The sequence below is a fragment of the Anomaloglossus baeobatrachus genome, chromosome 4, assembly GCF_048569485.1.
Source record: "Anomaloglossus baeobatrachus isolate aAnoBae1 chromosome 4, aAnoBae1.hap1, whole genome shotgun sequence".
NCBI classification, from domain to species: domain Eukaryota; kingdom Metazoa; phylum Chordata; class Amphibia; order Anura; family Aromobatidae; genus Anomaloglossus; species Anomaloglossus baeobatrachus.
Genome location: NC_134356.1, coordinates 677,647,129 through 677,667,128, shown reverse-complemented (window position 1 = coordinate 677,667,128; position 20,000 = coordinate 677,647,129). Strand labels below are relative to the sequence as shown.

At 33.3% G+C, this 20,000-nt stretch overlaps 25 non-coding genes across 25 annotated transcripts; all 25 read left to right on the top strand.

Annotated features, from left to right (window-relative positions):
• The first annotated feature begins 237 nt into the window (after positions 1 to 237).
• TRNAW-CCA (transfer RNA tryptophan (anticodon CCA)) lies at positions 238 to 309 on the top strand. Its single transcript has one exon. It is a non-coding gene; the product is annotated as a tRNA-Trp (tRNA).
• A 711-nt stretch (positions 310 to 1,020) lies between these two features.
• Positions 1,021 to 1,092, top strand: TRNAW-CCA (transfer RNA tryptophan (anticodon CCA)). Its single transcript has one exon. It is a non-coding gene; the product is annotated as a tRNA-Trp (tRNA).
• A 711-nt stretch (positions 1,093 to 1,803) lies between these two features.
• Positions 1,804 to 1,875, top strand: TRNAW-CCA (transfer RNA tryptophan (anticodon CCA)). Its single transcript has one exon. It is a non-coding gene; the product is annotated as a tRNA-Trp (tRNA).
• A 711-nt stretch (positions 1,876 to 2,586) lies between these two features.
• Positions 2,587 to 2,658, top strand: TRNAW-CCA (transfer RNA tryptophan (anticodon CCA)). The gene has a single exon. It is a non-coding gene; the product is annotated as a tRNA-Trp (tRNA).
• A 711-nt stretch (positions 2,659 to 3,369) lies between these two features.
• On the top strand, positions 3,370 to 3,441 carry TRNAW-CCA (transfer RNA tryptophan (anticodon CCA)). The gene has a single exon. It is a non-coding gene; the product is annotated as a tRNA-Trp (tRNA).
• Positions 3,442 to 4,933: 1,492 nt separating this feature from the next.
• TRNAW-CCA (transfer RNA tryptophan (anticodon CCA)) lies at positions 4,934 to 5,005 on the top strand. Its single transcript has one exon. It is a non-coding gene; the product is annotated as a tRNA-Trp (tRNA).
• A 711-nt stretch (positions 5,006 to 5,716) lies between these two features.
• Positions 5,717 to 5,788, top strand: TRNAW-CCA (transfer RNA tryptophan (anticodon CCA)). The gene has a single exon. It is a non-coding gene; the product is annotated as a tRNA-Trp (tRNA).
• Positions 5,789 to 6,498: 710 nt separating this feature from the next.
• On the top strand, positions 6,499 to 6,570 carry TRNAW-CCA (transfer RNA tryptophan (anticodon CCA)). Its single transcript has one exon. It is a non-coding gene; the product is annotated as a tRNA-Trp (tRNA).
• Positions 6,571 to 7,281: 711 nt separating this feature from the next.
• On the top strand, positions 7,282 to 7,353 carry TRNAW-CCA (transfer RNA tryptophan (anticodon CCA)). The gene has a single exon. It is a non-coding gene; the product is annotated as a tRNA-Trp (tRNA).
• A 711-nt stretch (positions 7,354 to 8,064) lies between these two features.
• TRNAW-CCA (transfer RNA tryptophan (anticodon CCA)) lies at positions 8,065 to 8,136 on the top strand. The gene has a single exon. It is a non-coding gene; the product is annotated as a tRNA-Trp (tRNA).
• A 711-nt stretch (positions 8,137 to 8,847) lies between these two features.
• On the top strand, positions 8,848 to 8,919 carry TRNAW-CCA (transfer RNA tryptophan (anticodon CCA)). Its single transcript has one exon. It is a non-coding gene; the product is annotated as a tRNA-Trp (tRNA).
• Positions 8,920 to 9,630: 711 nt separating this feature from the next.
• TRNAW-CCA (transfer RNA tryptophan (anticodon CCA)) lies at positions 9,631 to 9,702 on the top strand. The gene has a single exon. It is a non-coding gene; the product is annotated as a tRNA-Trp (tRNA).
• Positions 9,703 to 10,413: 711 nt separating this feature from the next.
• On the top strand, positions 10,414 to 10,485 carry TRNAW-CCA (transfer RNA tryptophan (anticodon CCA)). The gene has a single exon. It is a non-coding gene; the product is annotated as a tRNA-Trp (tRNA).
• Positions 10,486 to 11,196: 711 nt separating this feature from the next.
• TRNAW-CCA (transfer RNA tryptophan (anticodon CCA)) lies at positions 11,197 to 11,268 on the top strand. The gene has a single exon. It is a non-coding gene; the product is annotated as a tRNA-Trp (tRNA).
• Positions 11,269 to 11,979: 711 nt separating this feature from the next.
• TRNAW-CCA (transfer RNA tryptophan (anticodon CCA)) lies at positions 11,980 to 12,051 on the top strand. The gene has a single exon. It is a non-coding gene; the product is annotated as a tRNA-Trp (tRNA).
• Positions 12,052 to 12,762: 711 nt separating this feature from the next.
• TRNAW-CCA (transfer RNA tryptophan (anticodon CCA)) lies at positions 12,763 to 12,834 on the top strand. The gene has a single exon. It is a non-coding gene; the product is annotated as a tRNA-Trp (tRNA).
• A 711-nt stretch (positions 12,835 to 13,545) lies between these two features.
• TRNAW-CCA (transfer RNA tryptophan (anticodon CCA)) lies at positions 13,546 to 13,617 on the top strand. The gene has a single exon. It is a non-coding gene; the product is annotated as a tRNA-Trp (tRNA).
• Positions 13,618 to 14,328: 711 nt separating this feature from the next.
• Positions 14,329 to 14,400, top strand: TRNAW-CCA (transfer RNA tryptophan (anticodon CCA)). The gene has a single exon. It is a non-coding gene; the product is annotated as a tRNA-Trp (tRNA).
• Positions 14,401 to 15,111: 711 nt separating this feature from the next.
• On the top strand, positions 15,112 to 15,183 carry TRNAW-CCA (transfer RNA tryptophan (anticodon CCA)). The gene has a single exon. It is a non-coding gene; the product is annotated as a tRNA-Trp (tRNA).
• Positions 15,184 to 15,894: 711 nt separating this feature from the next.
• Positions 15,895 to 15,966, top strand: TRNAW-CCA (transfer RNA tryptophan (anticodon CCA)). Its single transcript has one exon. It is a non-coding gene; the product is annotated as a tRNA-Trp (tRNA).
• Positions 15,967 to 16,677: 711 nt separating this feature from the next.
• TRNAW-CCA (transfer RNA tryptophan (anticodon CCA)) lies at positions 16,678 to 16,749 on the top strand. The gene has a single exon. It is a non-coding gene; the product is annotated as a tRNA-Trp (tRNA).
• Positions 16,750 to 17,460: 711 nt separating this feature from the next.
• Positions 17,461 to 17,532, top strand: TRNAW-CCA (transfer RNA tryptophan (anticodon CCA)). Its single transcript has one exon. It is a non-coding gene; the product is annotated as a tRNA-Trp (tRNA).
• A 710-nt stretch (positions 17,533 to 18,242) lies between these two features.
• TRNAW-CCA (transfer RNA tryptophan (anticodon CCA)) lies at positions 18,243 to 18,314 on the top strand. The gene has a single exon. It is a non-coding gene; the product is annotated as a tRNA-Trp (tRNA).
• A 711-nt stretch (positions 18,315 to 19,025) lies between these two features.
• TRNAW-CCA (transfer RNA tryptophan (anticodon CCA)) lies at positions 19,026 to 19,097 on the top strand. Its single transcript has one exon. It is a non-coding gene; the product is annotated as a tRNA-Trp (tRNA).
• A 711-nt stretch (positions 19,098 to 19,808) lies between these two features.
• Positions 19,809 to 19,880, top strand: TRNAW-CCA (transfer RNA tryptophan (anticodon CCA)). The gene has a single exon. It is a non-coding gene; the product is annotated as a tRNA-Trp (tRNA).
• Positions 19,881 to 20,000: the final 120 nt, after the last annotated feature.

The following is a 20,000-nucleotide window of genomic DNA, read 5'->3' as shown; positions in this document are numbered from 1 at the left end:
CTAACTTTATCTTTTGATGTAACATTCGTGTGCCTGACTCATGGAATCACAAAGATGATGATTTCTAGATTCCGATCTTAAACTGGAAATCCCTGAATATTAAGATTAAGATGCTCAATCATCCTTGTTTATGTCGTTTTATGATGGTGCGTAAAAGTAGTTACTTTCTGGAACATCTAATGGTAAAGAATCAAATAATATTCAGATTTTATCTTGTCAAACACTTATCCTTCAGCTGACCTCGTGGCGCAACGGTAGCGCGTCTGACTCCAGATCAGAAGGTTGCGTGTTCAAATCACGTCGGGGTCAATAGTCTGTTCCTGTTTTTGAAAAATTAGGAAATACAACCATTTTCTACATTCATGTCATGAACGGAACCACTTAGACCTCCTGAAAACAGTTGAAGCCATATTTAAACACAGTGTCTAAAAGAGTCATCTTTTAAAACTTTACAAGAAAGAAATCTTCTGAACAATACTGTGATGACGAGAATTTTTGGGAATCCAGATCTGACCATTATAACTTAAAATCACCTCAACATCACCAACAATTTGGTCTTTGTATATGAGAAGAAACATGGTCCTCAACTAGATTCTGGATGTTAAATGTAAACCTTTCTTCCTAATAGCAATATGTTAACTCATTCTTGTTTTTGTAGTTTTGGGGTATGGCTAAAAGAATAAAAAAGTCTATACAAATGATATATAAAAATTTTCCAATCTTTATGAAACAAGCATTTTTCTAAATGAAATGTTCCTGGCAAAAATAAACTGAGATATGTTTCTAACTTTATCTTTTGATGTAACATTCGTGTGCCTGACTCATGGAATCACAAAGATGATGATTTCTAGATTCCGATCTTAAACTGGAAACCCCTGAATATTAAGATTAAGATGCTCAATCATCCTTGTTTATGTCGTTTTATGATGGTGCGTAAAAGTAGTTACTTTCTGGAACATCTAATGGTAAAGAATCAAATAATATTCAGATTTTATCTTGTCAAACACTTATCTTTCAGCTGACCTCGTGGCGGAACGGTAGCGCGTCTGACTCCAGATCAGAAGGTTGCGTGTTCAAATCACGTCGGGGTCAATAGTCTGTTCCTGTTTTTGAAAAATTAGGAAATACAACCATTTTCTACATTCATGTCATGAACGGAACCACTTAGACCTCCTGAAAACAGTTGAAGCCATATTTAAACACAGTGTCTAAAAGAGTCATCTTTTAAAACTTTACAAGAAAGAAATCTTCTGAACAATACTGTGATGACGAGAATTTTTGGGAATCCAGATCTGACCATTATAACTTAAAATCACCTCAACATCACCAACAATTTGGTCTTTGTATATATGAAGAAACATGGTCCTCAACTAGATTCTGGATGTTAAATGTAAACCTTTCTTCCTAATAGCAATATGTTAACTCATTCTTGTTTTTGTAGTTTTGGGGTATGGCTAAAAGAATAAAAAAGTCTATACAAATGATATATAAAAATTTTCCAATCTTTATGAAACAAGCATTTTTCTAAATGAAATGTTCCTGGCAAAAATAAACTGAGATATGTTTCTAACTTTATCTTTTGATGTAACATTCGTGTGCCTGACTCATGGAATCACAAAGATGATGATTTCTAGATTCCGATCTTAAACTGGAAATCCCTGAATATTAAGATTAAGATGCTCAATCATCCTTGTTTATGTCGTTTTATGATGGTGCGTAAAAGTAGTTACTTTCTGGAACATCTAATGGTAAAGAATCAAATAATATTCAGATTTTATCTTGTCAAACACTTATCTTTCAGCTGACCTTGTGGCGCAACAGTAGCGCGTCTGACTCCAGATCAGAAGGTTGCGTGTTCAAATCACGTCGGGGTCAATAGTCTGTTCCTGTTTTTGAAAAATTAGGAAATACAACCATTTTCTACATTCATGTCATGAACGGAACCACTTAGACCTCCTGAAAACAGTTGAAGCCATATTTAAACACAGTGTCTAAAAGAGTCATCTTTTAAAACTTTACAAGAAAGAAATCTTCTGAACAATACTGTGATGACGAGAATTTTTGGGAATCCAGATCTGACCATTATAACTTAAAATCACCTCAACATCACCAACAATTTGGTCTTTGTATATATGAAGAAACATGGTCCTCAACTAGATTCTGGATGTTAAATGTAAACCTTTCTTCCTAATAGCAATATGTTAACTCATTCTTGTTTTTGTAGTTTTGGGGTATGGCTAAAAGAATAAAAAAGTCTATACAAATGATATATAAAAATTTTCCAATCTTTATGAAACAAGCATTTTTCTAAATGAAATGTTCCTGGCAAAAATAAACTGAGATATGTTTCTAACTTTATCTTTTGATGTAACATTCGTGTGCCTGACTCATGGAATCACAAACATGATGATTTCTAGATTCCGATCTTAAACTGGAAATCCCTAAATATTAAGATTAAGATGCTCAATCATCCTTGTTTATGTCGTTTTATGATGGTGCGTAAAAGTAGTTACTTTCTGGAACATCTAATGGTAAAGAATCAAATAATATTCAGATTTTATCTTGTCAAACACTAATCTTTCAGCTGACCACGTGGCGCAACGGTAGCGCGTCTGACTCCAGATCAGAAGGTTGCGTGTTCAAATCACGTCGGGGTCAATAGTCTGTTCCTGTTTTTGAAAAATTAGGAAATACAACCATTTTCTACATTCATGTCATGAACGGAACCACTTAGACCTCCTGAAAACAGTTGAAGCCATATTTAAACACAGTGTCTAAAAGAGTCATCTTTTAAAACTTTACAAGAAAGAAATCTTCTGAACAATACTGTGATGACGAGAATTTTTGGGAATCCAGATCTGACCATTATAACTTAAAATCACCTCAACATCACCAACAATTTGGTCTTTGTATATATGAAGAAACATGGTCCTCAACTAGATTCTGGATGTTAAATGTAAACCTTTCTTACTAATAGCAATATGTTAACTCATTCTTGTTTTTGTAGTTTTGGGGTATGGCTAAAAGAATAAAAAAGTCTATACAAATGATATATAAAAATTTTCAAATCTTTATGAAACAAGCATTTTTCTAAATGAAATGTTCCTGGCAAAAATAAACTGAGATATGTTTCTAACTTTATCTTTTGATGTAACATTCGTGTGCCTGACTCATGGAATCACAAACATGATGATTTCTAGATTCCGATCTTAAACTGGAAATCCCTGAATATTAAGATTAAGATGCTCAATCATCCTTGTTTATGTCGTTTTATGATGGTGCGTAAAAGTAGTTACTTTCTGGAACATCTAATGGTAAAGAATCAAATAATATTCAGATTTTATCTTGTCAAACACTTATCTTTCAGCTGACCTCGTGGCGCAACGGTAGCGCGTCTGACTCCAGATCAGAAGGTTGCGTGTTCAAATCACGTCGGGGTCAATAGTCTGTTCCTGTTTTTGAAAAATTAGGAAATACAACCATTTTCTACATTCATGTCATGAACGGAACCACTTAGACCTCCTGAAAACAGTTGAAGCCATATTTAAACACAGTGTCTGAAAGAGTCATCTTTTAAAATTTTACAAGAAAGAAATCTTCTGAACAATACTGTGATGACGAGAATTTTTGGGAATCCAGATCTGACCATTATAACTTAAAATCACCTCAACATCACCAACAATTTGGTCTTTGTATATATGAAGAAACATGGTCCTCAACTAGATTCTGGATGTTAAATGTAAACCTTTCTTCCTAATAGCAATATGTTAACTCATTCTTGTTTTTGTAGTTTTGGGGTATGGCTAAAAGAATAAAAAAGTCTATACAAATGATATATAAAAATTTTCAAATCTTTATGAAACAAGCATTTTTCTAAATGAAATGTTCCTGGCAAAAATAAACTGAGATATGTTTCTAACTTTATCTTTTGATGTAACATTCGTGTGCCTGACTCATGGAATCACAAAGATGATGATTTCTAGATTCCGATCTTAAACTGGAAATCCCTAAATATTAAGATTAAGATGCTCAATCATCCTTGTTTATGTCGTTTTATGATGGTGCGTAAAAGTAGTTACTTTCTGGAACATCTAATGGTAAAGAATCAAATAATATTCAGATTTTATCTTGTCAAACACTTATCTTTCAGCTTACCTCGTGGCGCAACGGTAGCGCGTCTGACTCCAGATCAGAAGGTTGCGTGTTCAAATCACATCGGGGTCAATAGTCTGTTCCTGTTTTTGAAAAATTAGGAAATACAACCATTTTCTACATTCATGTCATGAACGGAACCACTTAGACCTCCTGAAAACAGTTGAAGCCATATTTAAACACAGTGTCTAAAAGAGTCATCTTTTAAAACTTTACAAGAAAGAAATCTTCTGAACAATACTGTGATGACGAGAATTTTTGGGAATCCAGATCTGACCATTATAACTTAAAATCACCTCAACATCACCAACAATTTGTTCTTTGTATGTATGAAGAAACATGGTCCTCAACTAGATTCTGGATGTTAAATGTAAACCTTTCTTCCTAATAGCAATATGTTAACTCATTCTTGTTTTTGTAGTTTTGGGGTATGGCTAAAAGAATAAAAAAGTCTATACAAATGATATATAAAAATTTTCCAATCTTTATGAAACAACATTTTTCTAAATGAAATGTTCTGGCAAAAATAAACTGAGATATGTTTCTAACTTTATCTTTTGATGTAACATTTGTGTGCCTGACTCATGGAATCACAAAGATGATGATTTCTAGATTCCGATCTTAAACTGGAAATCCCTGAATATTAAGATTAAGATGCTCAATCATCCTTGTTTATGTCGTTTTATGATGGTGCGTAAAAGTAGTTACTTTCTGGAACATCTAATGGTAAAGAATCAAATAATATTCAGATTTTATCTTGTCAAACACTTATCTTTCAGCTGACCTCGTGGCGCAACGGTAGCTCGTCTGACTCCAGATCAGAAGGTTGCGTGTTCAAATCACGTCGGGGTCAATAGTCTGTTCCTGTTTTTGAAAAATTAGGAAATACAACCATTTTCTACATTCATGTCATGAACGGAACCACTTAGACCTCCTGAAAACAGTTGAAGCCATATTTAAACACAGTGTCTAAAAGAGTCATCTTTTAAAACTTTACAAGAAAGAAATCTTCTGAACAATACTGTGATGACGAGAATTTTTGGGAATCCAGATCTGACCATTATAACTTAAAATCACCTCAACATCACCAACAATTTGGTCTTTGTATATATGAAGAAACATGGTCCTCAACTAGATTCTGGATGTTAAATGTAAACCTTTCTTCCTAATAGCAATATGTTAACTCATTCTTGTTTTTGTAGTTTTGGGGTATGGCTAAAAGAATAAAAAAGTCTATACAAATGATATATAAAAATTTTCCAATCTTTATGAAACAAGCATTTTTCTAAATGAAATGTTCCTGGCAAAAATAAACTGAGATATGTTTCTAACTTTATCTTTTGATGTAACATTCGTGTGCCTGACTCATGGAATCACAAAGATGATGATTTCTAGATTCCGATCTTAAACTGGAAATCCCTGAATATTAAGATTAAGATGCTCAATCATCCTTGTTTATGTCATTTTATGATGGTGCGTAAAAATAGTTACTTTCTGGAACATCTAATGGTAAAGAATCAAATAATATTCAGATTTTATCTTGTCAAACACTTATCTTTCAGCTGACCTCGTGGCGCAACGGTAGCGCGTCTGACTCCAGATCAGAAGGTTGCGTGTTCAAATCACGTCGGGGTCAATAGTCTGTTCCTGTTTTTGAAAAATTAGGAAATACAAATTTTTTTTACATTCATGTCATGAACAAAACCACTTAGACCTCCTGAAAACAGTTGAAGCCATGTTTAAACACAGTGTCTAAAAGAGTCATCTTTTAAAACTTTACAAGAAAGAAATCTTCTGAACAATACTGTGATGACGAGAATTTTTGGGAATCCAGATCTGACCATTATAACTTAAAATCACCTCAACATCACCAACAATTTGGTCTTTGTATATATGAAGAAACATGGTCCTCAACTAGATTCTGGATGTTAAATGTAAACCTTTCTTCCTAATAGCAATATGTTAACTCATTCTTGTTTTTGTAGTTTTGGGGTATGGCTAAAAGAATAAAAAAGTCTATACAAATGATATATAAAAATTTTCCAATCTTTATGAAACAACATTTTTCTAAATGAAATGTTCCTGGCAAAAATAAACTGAGATATGTTTCTAACTTTATCTTTTGATGTAACATTCGTGTGCCTGACTCATGGAATCACAAAGATGATGATTTCTAGATTCCGATCTTAAACTGGAAATCCCTGAATATTAAGATTAAGATGCTCAATCATCCTTGTTTATGTCGTTTTATGATGGTGCGTAAAAGTAGTTACTTTCTGGAAGATCTAATGGTAAAGAATCAAATAATATTCAGATTTTATCTTGTCAAACACTTATCTTTCAGCTGACCTCGTGGCGCAACGGTAGCGCGTCTGACTCCAGATCAGAAGGTTGCGTGTTCAAATCACGTCGGGGTCAATAGTCTGTTCCTGTTTTTGAAAAATTAGGAAATACAACCATTTTCTACATTCATGTCATGAACGGAACCACTTAGACCTCCTGAAAACAGTTGAAGCCATATTTAAACACAGTGTCTAAAAGAGTCATCTTTTAAAACTTTACAAGAAAGAAATCTTCTGAACAATACTGTGATGACGAGAATTTTTGGGAATCCAGATCTGACCATTATAACTTAAAATCACCTCAACATCACCAACAATTTGGTCTTTGTATATATGAAGAAACATGGTCCTCAACTAGATTCTGGATGTTAAATGTAAACCTTTCTTCCTAATAGCAATATGTTAACTCATTCTTGTTTTTGTAGTTTTGGGGTATGGCTAAAAGAATAAAAAAGTCTATACAAATGATATATAAAAATTTTCCAATCTTTATGAAACAAGCATTTTTCTAAATGAAATGTTCCTGGCAAAAATAAACTGAGATATGTTTCTAACTTTATCTTTTGATGTAACATTCGTGTGCCTGACTCATGGAATCACAAAGATGATGATTTCTAGATTCCGATCTTAAACTGGAAATCCCTAAATATTAAGATTAAGATGCTCAATCATCCTTGTTTATGTCGTTTTATCATGGTGCGTAAAAGTAGTTACTTTCTGGAACATCTAATGGTAAAGAATCAAATAATATTCAGATTTTATCTTGTCAAACACTTATCTTTCAGCTGACCTCGTGGCGCAACGGTAGCGCGTCTGACTCCAGATCAGAAGGTTGCGTGTTCAAATCACGTCGGGGTCAATAGTCTGCTCCTGTTTTTGAAAAATTAGGAAATACAACCATTTTCTACATTCATGTCATGAACGGAACCACTTAGACCTCCTGAAAACAGTTGAAGCCATATTTAAACACAGTGTCTAAAAGAGTCATCTTTTAAAACTTTACAAGTAAGAAATCTTCTGAACAATACTGTGATGACAAGAATTTTTGGGAATCCAGATCTGACCATTATAACTTAAAATCACCTCAACATCACCAACAATTTGGTCTTTGTATATATGAAGAAACATGGTCCTCAACTAGATTCTGGATGTTAAATGTAAACCTTTCTTCCTAATAGCAATATGTTAACTCATTCTTGTTTTTGTAGTTTTGGGGTATGGCTAAAAGAATAAAAAAGTCTATACAAATGATATATAAAAATTTTCAAATCTTTATGAAACAAGCATTTTTCTAAATGAAATGTTCCTGGCAAAAATAAACTGAGATATGTTTCTAACTTTATCTTTTGATGTAACATTCATGTGCCTGACTCATGGAATCACAAAGATGATGATTTCTAGATTCCGATCTTAAACTGGAAATCCCTAAATATTAAGATTAAGATGCTCAATCATCCTTGTTTATGTCGTTTTATGATGGTGCGTAAAAGTAGTTACTTTCTGGAACATCTAATGGTAAAGAATCAAATAATATTCAGATTTTATCTTGTCAAACACTTATCTTTCAGCTGACCTCGTGGCGCAACGGTAGCTCGTCTGACTCCAGATCAGAAGGTTGCGTGTTCAAATCACGTCGGGGTCAATAGTCTGTTCCTGTTTTTGAAAAATTAGGAAATACAACCATTTTCTACATTCATGTCATGAACGGAACCACTTAGACCTCCTGAAAACAGTTGAAGCCATATTTAAACACAGTGTCTAAAAGAGTCATCTTTTAAAACTTTACAAGAAAGAAATCTTCTGAACAATACTGTGATGACGAGAATTTTTGGGAATCCAGATCTGACCATTATAACTTAAAATCACCTCAACATCACCAACAATTTGGTCTTTGTATATATGAAGAAACATGGTCCTCAACTAGATTCTGGATGTTAAATGTAAACCTTTCTTCCTAATAGCAATATGTTAACTCATTCTTGTTTTTGTAGTTTTGGGGTATGGCTAAAAGAATAAAAAAGTCTATACAAATGATATATAAAAATTTTCAAATCTTTATGAAACAAGCATTTTTCTAAATGAACTGTTCCTGGCAAAAATAAACTGAAATATGTTTCTAACTTTATCTTTTGATGTAACATTCGTGTGCCTGACTCATGGAATCACAAAGTTGATGATTTCTAGATTCCGATCTTAAACTGGAAATCCCTAAATATTAAGATTAAGATGCTCAATCATCCTTGTTTATGTCGTTTTATGATGGTGCGTAAAAGTAGTTACTTTCTGGAACATCTAATGGTAAAGAATCAAATAATATTCAGATTTTATCTTGTCAAACACTTATCTTTCAGCTGACCTCGTGGCGCAACGGTAGCGCGTCTGACTCCAGATCAGAAGGTTGCGTGTTCAAATCACATCGGGGTCAATAGTCTGTTCCTGTTTTTGAAAAATTAATAAATACAACCATTTTCAACATTCATGTCATGAACGGAACCACTTAGACCTCCTGAAAACAGTTGAAGCCATATTTAAACACAGTGTCTAAAAGAGTCATCTTTTAAAACTTTACAAGAAAGAAATCTTCTGAACAATACTGTGATGACGAGAATTTTTGGGAATCCAGATCTGACCATTATAACTTAAAATCACCTCAACATCACCAACAATTTGGTCTTTGTATATATGAAGAAACATGGTCCTCAACTAGATTCTGGATGTTAAATGTAAACCTTTCTTCCTAATAGCAATATGTTAACTCATTCTTGTTTTTGTAGTTTTGGGGTATGGCTAAAAGAATAAAAAAGTCTATACAAATGATATATAAAACTTTTCCAATCTTTATGAAACAAGCATTTTTCTAAATGAAATGTTCCTGGCAAAAATAAACTGAGATATGTTTCTTACTTTATCTTTTGATGTAACATTCGTGTGCCTGACTCATGGAATCACAAAGATGATGATTTCTAGATTCCGATCTTAAACTGGAAATCCCTGAATATTAAGATTAAGATGCTCAATCATCCTTGTTTATGTCGTTTTATGATGGTGCGTAAAAGTAGTTACTTTCTGGAACATCTAATGGTAAAGAATCAAATAATATTCAGATTTTATCTTGTCAAACACTTATCTTTCAGCTGACCTCGTGGCGCAACGGTAGCGCGTCTGACTCCAGATCAGAAGGTTGCGTGTTCAAATCACGTCGGGGTCAATAGTCTGTTCCTGTTTTTGAAAAATTAGGAAATACAACCATTTTCTACATTCATGTCATGAACGGAACCACTTGAACCTCCTGAAAACAGTTGAAGCCATATTTAAACACAGTGTCTGAAAGAGTCATCTTTTAAAATTTTACAAGAAAGAAATCTTCTGAACAATACTGTGATGACGAGAATTTTTGGGAATCCAGATCTGACCATTATAACTTAAAATCACCTCGACATCACCAACAATTTGGTCTTTGTATATATGAAGAAACATGGTCCTCAACTAGATTCTGGATGTTAAATGTAAACCGTTCTTCCTAATAACGATATGTTAACTCATTCTTGTTTTTGTAGTTTTAGGGTATGGCTAAAAGAATAAAAAAGTCTATACAAATGATATATAAAAATTTTCAAATCTTTATGAAACAAGCATTTTTCTAAATGAAATGTTCCTGGCAAAAATAAACTGAGATATGTTTCTAACTTTATCTTTTGATGTATCATTCGTGTGCCTGACTCATGGAATCACAAAGATGATAATTTCTAGATTCCGATCTTAAACTGGAAATCCCTGAATATTAAGATTAAGATGCTCAATCATCCTTGTTTATGTCGTTTTATGATGGTGCGTAAAAGTAGTTACTTTCTGGAACATCTAATGGTAAAGAATCAAATAATATTCAGATTTTATCTTGTCAAACACTTATCTTTCAGCTGACCTCGTGGCGCAGCGGTAGCGGTTCTGACTCCAGATCAGAAGGTTGCGTGTTCAAATCACGTCGGGGTCAATAGTCTGTTCCTGTTTTTGAAAAATTAGGAAATACAACCATTTTCTACATTCATGTCATGATCGGAACCACTTAGACCTCCTGAAAAAAGTTGAAGCCATATTTCCACACAGTGTCTGAAAGAGTCATCTTTTAAAATTTTACAAGAAAGAAATCTTCTGAACAATACTGTGATGACGAGAATTTTTGGGAATCCAGATCTGACCATTATAACTTAAAATCACCTCGACATCACCAACAATTTGGTCTTTGTATATATGAAGAAACATGGTCCTCAACTAGATTCTGGATGTTAAATGTAAACCTTTCTTCCTAATAACGATATGTTAACTCATTCTTGTTTTTGTAGTTTTAGGGTATGGCTAAAAGAATAAAAAAGTCTATACAAATGATATATAAAAATTTTCAAATCTTTATGAAACAAGCATTTTTCTAAATGAAATGTTCCTGGCAAAAATAAACTGAGATATGTTTCTAACTTTATCTTTTGATGTAACATTCGTGTGCCTGACTCATGGAATCACAAAGATGATAATTTCTAGATTCCGATCTTAAACTGGAAATCCCTGAATATTAAGATTAAGATGCTCAATCATCCTTGTTTATGTCGTTTTATGATGGTGCGTAAAAGTAGTTACTTTCTGGAACATCTAATGGTAAAGAATCAAATAGTATTCAGATTTTATCTTGTCAAACACTTATCTTTCAGCTGACCTCGTGGCGCAACGGAAGCGCGTCTGACTCCAGATCAGAAGGTTGCGTGTTCAAATCACGTCGCGGTCAATAGACTGTTCCTGTTTTTGAAAAATTAGGAAATACAACCATTTTCTACATTCATGTCATGAACGGAACCACTTAGACCTCCTGAAAACAGATGAAGCCATATTTAAACACAGTGTCTAAAAGAGTCATCTTTTAAAACTTTACAAGAAAGAAATCTTCTGAACAATACTGTGATGACGAGAATTTTTGGGAATCCAGATCTGACCATTATAACTTAAAATCACCTCAACATCACCAACAATTTGATCTTTGTATATATGAAGAAACATGGTCCTCAACTAGATTCTGGATGTTAAATGTAAACCTTTCTTCCTAATAGCAATATGTTAACTCATTCTTGTTTTTGTAGTTTTGGGGTATGGCTAAAAGAATAAAAAAGTCTATACAAATGATATATAAAAATTTTCAAATCTTTATGAAACAAGCATTTTTCTAAATGAAATGTTCCTGGCAAAAATAAACTGAGATATGTTTCTAACTTTATCTTTTGATGTAACATTCGTGTGCCTGACTCATGGAATCACAAAGATGATAATTTCTAGATTCCGATCTTAAACTGGAAATCCCTGAATATTAAGATTAAGATGCTCAATCATCCTTGTTTATGTCGTTTTATGATGGTGCGTAAAAGTAGTTACTTTCTGGAACATCTAATGGTAAAGAATCAAATAGTATTCAGATTTTATCTTGTCAAACACTTATCTTTCAGCTGACCTCGTGGCGCAACGGAAGCGCGTCTGACTCCAGATCAGAAGGTTGCGTGTTCAAATCACGTCGCGGTCAATAGACTGTTCCTGTTTTTGAAAAATTAGGAAATACAACCATTTTCTACATTCATGTCATGAACGGAACCACTTAGACCTCCTGAAAACAGATGAAGCCATATTTAAACACAGTGTCTAAAAGAGTCATCTTTTAAAACTTTACAAGAAAGAAATCTTCTGAACAATACTGTGATGACGAGAATTTTTGGGAATCCAGATCTGACCATTATAACTTAAAATCACCTCAACATCACCAACAATTTGATCTTTGTATATATGAAGAAACATGGTCCTCAACTAGATTCTGGATGTTAAATGTAAACCTTTCTTCCTAATAGCAATATGTTAACTCATTCTTGTTTTTGTAGTTTTGGGGTATGGCTAAAAGAATAAAAAAGTCTATACAAATGATATATAAAAATTTTCCAATCTTTATGAAACAAGCATTTTTCTAAATGAAATGTTCCTGGCAAAAATAAACTGAGATATGTTTCTAACTTTATCTTTTGATGTAACATTCGTGTGCCTGACTCATGGAATCACAAAGATGATGATTTCTAGATTCCGATCTTAAACTGGAAATCCCTGAATATTAAGATTAAGATGCTCAATCATCCTTGTTTATGTCGTTTTATGATGGTGCGTAAAAGTAGTTACTTTCTGGAACATCTAATGGTAAAGAATCAAATAATATTCAGATTTTATCTTGTCAAACACTTATCTTTCAGCTGACCTCGTGGCGCAACGGTAGCACGTCTGACTCCAGATCAGAAGGTTGCGTGTTCAAATCACGTCGGGGTCAATAGTCTGTTCCTGTTTTTGAAAAATTAGGAAATACAACCATTTTCTACATTCATGTCATGAACGGAACCACTTAGACCTCCTGAAAACAGTTGAAGCCATATTTAAACACAGTGTCTAAAAGAGTCATCTTTTAAAACTTTACAAGAAATAAATCTTCTGAACAATACTGTGATGACGAGAATTTTTGGGAATCCAGATCTGACCATTATAACTTAAAATCACCTCAACATCACCAACAATTTGGTCTTTGTATATATGAAGAAACATGGTCCTCAACTAGATTCTGGATGTTAAATGTAAACCTTTCTTCCTAATAGCAATATGTTAACTCATTCTTGTTTTTGTAGTTTTGGGGTATGGCTAAAAGAATAAAAAAGTCTATACAAATGATATATAAAAATTTTCAAATCTTTATGAAACAAGCATTTTTCTAAATGAAATGTTCCTGGCAAAAATAAACTGAGATATGTTTCTAACTTTATCTTTTGATGTATCATTCGTGTGCCTGACTCATGGAATCACAAAGATGATAATTTCTAGATTCCGATCTTAAACTGGAAATCCCTGAATATTAAGATTAAGATGCTCAATCATCCTTGTTTATGTCGTTTTATGATGGTTCGTAAAAGTAGTTACTTTCTGGAACATCTAATGGTAAAGAATCAAATAATATTCAGATTTTATCTTGTCAAACACTTATCTTTCAGCTGACCTCGTGGCGCAGCGGTAGCGGTTCTGACTCCAGATCAGAAGGTTGCGTGTTCAAATCACGTCGGGGTCAATAGTCTGTTCCTGTTTTTGAAAAATTAGGAAATACAACCATTTTCTACATTCATGTCATGATCGGAACCACTTAGACCTCCTGAAAAAAGTTGAAGCCATATTTCCACACAGTGTCTGAAAGAGTCATCTTTTAAAATTTTACAAGAAAGAAATCTTCTGAACAATACTGTGATGACGAGAATTTTTGGGAATCCAGATCTGACCATTATAACTTAAAATCACCTCGACATCACCAACAATTTGGTCTTTGTATATATGAAGAAACATGGTCCTCAACTAGATTCTGGATGTTAAATGTAAACCTTTCTTCCTAATAACGATATGTTAACTCATTCTTGTTTTTGTAGTTTTAGGGTATGGCTAAAAGAATAAAAAAGTCTATACAAATGATATATAAAAATTTTCAAATCTTTATGAAACAAGCATTTTTCTAAATGAAATGTTCCTGGCAAAAATAAACTGAGATATGTTTCTAACTTTATCTTTTGATGTAACATTCGTGTGCCTGACTCATGGAATCACAAAGATGATAATTTCTAGATTCCGATCTTAAACTGGAAATCCCTGAATATTAAGATTAAGATGCTCAATCATCCTTGTTTATGTCGTTTTATGATGGTGCGTAAAAGTAGTTACTTTCTGGAACATCTAATGGTAAAGAATCAAATAGTATTCAGATTTTATCTTGTCAAACACTTATCTTTCAGCTGACCTCGTGGCGCAACGGAAGCGCGTCTGACTCCAGATCAGAAGGTTGCGTGTTCAAATCACGTCGCGGTCAATAGACTGTTCCTGTTTTTGAAAAATTAGGAAATACAACCATTTTCTACATTCATGTCATGAACGGAACCACTTAGACCTCCTGAAAACAGATGAAGCCATATTTAAACACAGTGTCTAAAAGAGTCATCTTTTAAAACTTTACAAGAAAGAAATCTTCTGAACAATACTGTGATGACGAGAATTTTTGGGAATCCAGATCTGACCATTATAACTTAAAATCACCTCAACATCACCAACAATTCGATCTTTGTATATATGAAGAAACATGGTCCTCAACTAGATTCTGGATGTTAAATGTAAACCTTTCTTCCTAATAGCAATATGTTAACTCATTCTTGTTTTTGTAGTTTTGGGGTATGGCTAAAAGAATAAAAAAGTCTATACAAATGATATATAAAAATTTTCCAATCTTTATGAAACAAGCATTTTTCTAAATGAAATGTTCCTGGCAAAAATAAACTGAGATATGTTTCTAACTTTATCTTTTGATGTAACATTCGTGTGCCTGACTCATGGAATCACAAAGATGATGATTTCTAGATTCCGATCTTAAACTGGAAATCCCTGAATATTAAGATTAAGATGCTCAATCATCCTTGTTTATGTCGTTTTATGATGGTGCGTAAAAGTAGTTACTTTCTGGAACATCTAATGGTAAAGAATCAAATAATATTCAGATTTTATCTTGTCAAACACTTATCTTTCAGCTGACCTCGTGGCGCAACGGTAGCACGTCTGACTCCAGATCAGAAGGTTGCGTGTTCAAATCACGTCGGGGTCAATAGTCTGTTCCTGTTTTTGAAAAATTAGGAAATACAACCATTTTCTACATTCATGTCATGAACGGAACCACTTAGACCTCCTGAAAACAGTTGAAGCCATATTTAAACACAGTGTCTAAAAGAGTCATCTTTTAAAACTTTACAAGAAATAAATCTTCTGAACAATACTGTGATGACGAGAATTTTTGGGAATCCAGATCTGACCATTATAACTTAAAATCACCTCAACATCACCAACAATTTGGTCTTTGTATATATGAAGAAACATGGTCCTCAACTAGATTCTGGATGTTAAATGTAAACCTTTCTTCCTAATAGCAATATGTTAACTCATTCTTGTTTTTGTAGTTTTGGGGTATGGCTAAAAGAATAAAAAAGTCTATACAAATGATATATAAAAATTTTCAAATCTTTATGAAACAAGCATTTTTCTAAATGAAATGTTCCTGGCAAAAATAAACTGAGATATGTTTCTAACTTTATCTTTTGATGTATCATTCGTGTGCCTGACTCATGGAATCACAAAGATGATAATTTCTAGATTCCGATCTTAAACTGGAAATCCCTGAATATTAAGATTAAGATGCTCAATCATCCTTGTTTATGTCGTTTTATGATGGTTCGTAAAAGTAGTTACTTTCTGGAACATCTAATGGTAAAGAATCAAATAATATTCAGATTTTATCTTGTCAAACACTTATCTTTCAGCTGACCTCGTGGCGCAGCGGTAGCGGTTCTGACTCCAGATCAGAAGGTTGCGTGTTCAAATCACGTCGGGGTCAATAGTCTGTTCCTGTTTTTGAAAAATTAGGAAATACAACCATTTTCTACATTCATGTCATGATCGGAACCACTTAGACCTCCTGAAAAAAGTTGAAGCCATATTTCCACACAGTGTCTGAAAGAGTCATCTTTTAAAATTTTACAAGAAAGAAATCTTCTGAACAATACTGTGATGACGAGAATTTTTGGGAATCCAGATCTGACCATTATAACTTAAAATCACCTCGACATCACCAACAATTTGGTCTTTGTATATATGAAGAAACATGGTCCTCAACTAGATTCTGGATGTTAAATGTAAACCTTTCTTCCTAATAACGATATGTTAACTCATTCTTGTTTTTGTAGTTTTAGGGTATGGCTAAAAGAATAAAAAAGTCTATACAAATGATATATAAAAATTTTCAAATCTTTATGAAACAAGCATTTTTCTAAATGAAATGTTCCTGGCAAAAATAAACTGAGATATGTTTCTAACTTTATCTTTTGATGTAACATTCGTGTGCCTGACTCATGGAATCACAAAGATGATAATTTCTAGATTCCGATCTTAAACTGGAAATCCCTGAATATTAAGATTAAGATGCTCAATCATCCTTGTTTATGTCGTTTTATGATGGTGCGTAAAAGTAGTTACTTTCTGGAACATCTAATGGTAAAGAATCAAATAGTATTCAGATTTTATCTTGTCAAACACTTATCTTTCAGCTGACCTCGTGGCGCAACGGAAGCGCGTCTGACTCCAGATCAGAAGGTTGCGTGTTCAAATCACGTCGCGGTCAATAGACAGTTCCTGTTTTTGAAAAATTAGGAAATACAACCATTTTCTACATTCATGTCATGAACGGAACCACTTAGACCTCCTGAAAACAGATGAAGCCATATTTAAACACAGTGTCTAAAAGAGTCATCTTTTAAAACTTTACAAGAAAGAAATCTTCTGAACAATACTGTGATGACGAGAATTTTTGGGAATCCAGATCTGACCATTATAACTTAAAATCACCTCAACATCACCAACAATTTGATCTTTGTATATATGAAGAAACATGGTCCTCAACTAGATTCTGGATGTTAAATGTAAACCTTTCTTCCTAATAGCAATATGTTAACTCATTCTTGTTTTTGTAGTTTTGGGGTATGGCTAAAAGAATAAAAAAGTCTATACAAATGATATATAAAAATTTTCCAATCTTTATGAAACAAGCATTTTTCTAAATGAAATGTTCCTGGCAAAAATAAACTGAGATATGTTTCTAACTTTATCTTTTGATGTAACATTCGTGTGCCTGACTCATGGAATCACAAAGATGATGATTTCTAGATTCCGATCTTAAACTGGAAATCCCTGAATATTAAGATTAAGATGCTCAATCATCCTTGTTTATGTCGTTTTATGATGGTGCGTAAAAGTAGTTACTTTCTGGAACATCTAATGGTAAAGAATCAAATAATATTCAGATTTTATCTTGTCAAACACTTATCTTTCAGCTGACCTCGTGGCGCAACGGTAGCACGTCTGACTCCAGATCAGAAGGTTGCGTGTTCAAATCACGTCGGGGTCAATAGTCTGTTCCTGTTTTTGAAAAATTAGGAAATACAACCATTTTCTACATTCATGTCATGAACGGAACCACTTAGACCTCCTGAAAACAGTTGAAGCCATATTTAAACACAGTGTCTAAAAGAGTCATCTTTTAAAACTTTACAAGAAATAAATCTTCTGAACAATACTGTGATGACGAGAATTTTTGGGAATCCAGATCTGACCATTATAACTTAAAATCACCTCAACATCACCAACAATTTGGTCTTTGTATATATGAAGAAACATGGTCCTCAACTAGATTCTGGATGTTAAATGTAAACCTTTCTTCCTAATAGCAATATGTTAACTCATTCTTGTTTTTGTAGTTTTGGGGTATGGCTAAAAGAATAAAAAAGTCTATACAAATGATATATAAAAATTTTCCAATCTTTATGAAACAACATTTTTCTAAATGAAATGTTCCTGGCAAAAATAAACTGAGATATGTTTCTAACTTTATCTTTTGATGTAACATTCGTGTGCCTGACTCATGGAATCACAAAGATGATGATTTCAAAATTCCGATCTTAAACTGGAAATCCCTGAATATTAAGATTAAGATGCTCAATCATCCTTGTTTATGTCGTTTTATGATGGTGCGTAAAAGTAGTTACTTTCTGGAACATCTAATGGTAAAGAATCAAATAATATTCAGATTTTATCTTGTCAAACACTTATCTTTCAGCTGACCTCGTGGCGCAACGGTAGCACGTCTGACTCCAGATCAGAAGGTTGCGTGTTCAAATCACGTCGGGGTCAATAGTCTGTTCCTGTTTTTGAAAAATTAGGAAATACAACCATTTTCTACATTCATGTCATGAACGGAACCACTTAGACCTCCTGAAAACAGTTGAAGCCATATTTAAACACAGTGTCTAAAAGAGTCATCTTTTAAAACTTTACAAGAAATAAATCTTCTGAACAATACTGTGATGACGAGAATTTTTGGGAATCCAGATCTGACCATTATAACTTAAAATCACCTCAACATCACCAACAATTTGGTCTTTGTATATATGAAGAAACATGGTCCTCAACTAGATTCTGGATGTTAAATGTAAACCTTTCTTCCTAATAGCAATATGTTAACTCATTCTTGTTTTTGTAGTTTTGGGGTATGGCTAAAAGAATAAAAAAGTCTATACAAATGATATATAAAAATTTTCAAATCTTTATGAAACAAGCATTTTTCTAAATGAAATGTTCCTGGCAAAAATAAACTGAGATATGTTTCTAACTTTATCTTTTGATGTATCATTCGTGTGCCTGACTCATGGAATCACAAAGATGATAATTTCTAGATTCCGATCTTAAACTGGAAATACCTGAATATTAAGATTAAGATGCTCAATCATCCTTGTTTATGTCGTTTTATGATGGTTCGTAAAAGTAGTTACTTTCTGGAACATCTAATGGTAAAGAATCAAATAATATTCAGATTTTATCTTGTCAAACACTTATCTTTCAGCTGACCTCGTGGCGCAGCGGTAGCGGTTCTGACTCCAGATCAGAAGGTTGCGTGTTCAAATCACGTCGGGGTCAATAGTCTGTTCCTGTTTTTGAAAAATTAGGAAATACAACCATTTTCTACATTCATGTCATGATCGGAACCACTTAGACCTCCTGAAAAAAGTTGAAGCCATATTTCCACACAGTGTCTGAAAGAGTCATCTTTTAAAATTTTACAAGAAAGAAATCTTCTGAACAATACTGTGATGACGAGAATTTTTGGGAATCCAGATCTGACCATTATAACTTAAAATCACCTCGACATCACCAACAATTTGGTCTTTGTATATATGAAGAAACATGGTCCTCAACTAGATTCTGGATGTTAAATGTAAACCTTTCTTCCTAATAACGATATGTTAACTCATTCTTGTTTTTGTAGTTTTAGGGTATGGCTAAAAGAATAAAAAAGTCTATACAAATGATATATAAAAATTTTCAAATCTTTATGAAACAAGCATTTTTCTAAATGAAATGTTCCTGGCAAAAATAAACTGAGATATGTTTCTAACTTTATCTTTTGATGTAACATTCGTGTGCCTGACTCATGGAATCACAAAGATGATAATTTCTAGATTCCGATCTTAAACTGGAAATCCCTGAATATTAAGATTAAGATGCTCAATCATCCTTGTTTATGTCGTTTTATGATGGTGCGTAAAAGTAGTTACTTTCTGGAACATCTAATGGTAAAGAATCAAATAGTATTCAGATTTTATCTTGTCAAACACTTATCTTTCAGCTGACCTCGTGGCGCAACGGAAGCGCGTCTGACTCCAGATCAGAAGGTTGCGTGTTCAAATCACGTCGCGGTCAATAGACTGTTCCTGTTTTTGAAAAATTAGGAAATACAACCATTTTCTACATTCATGTCATGAACGGAACCACTTAGACCTCCTGAAAAAAGATGAAGCCATATTTAAACACAGTGTCTAA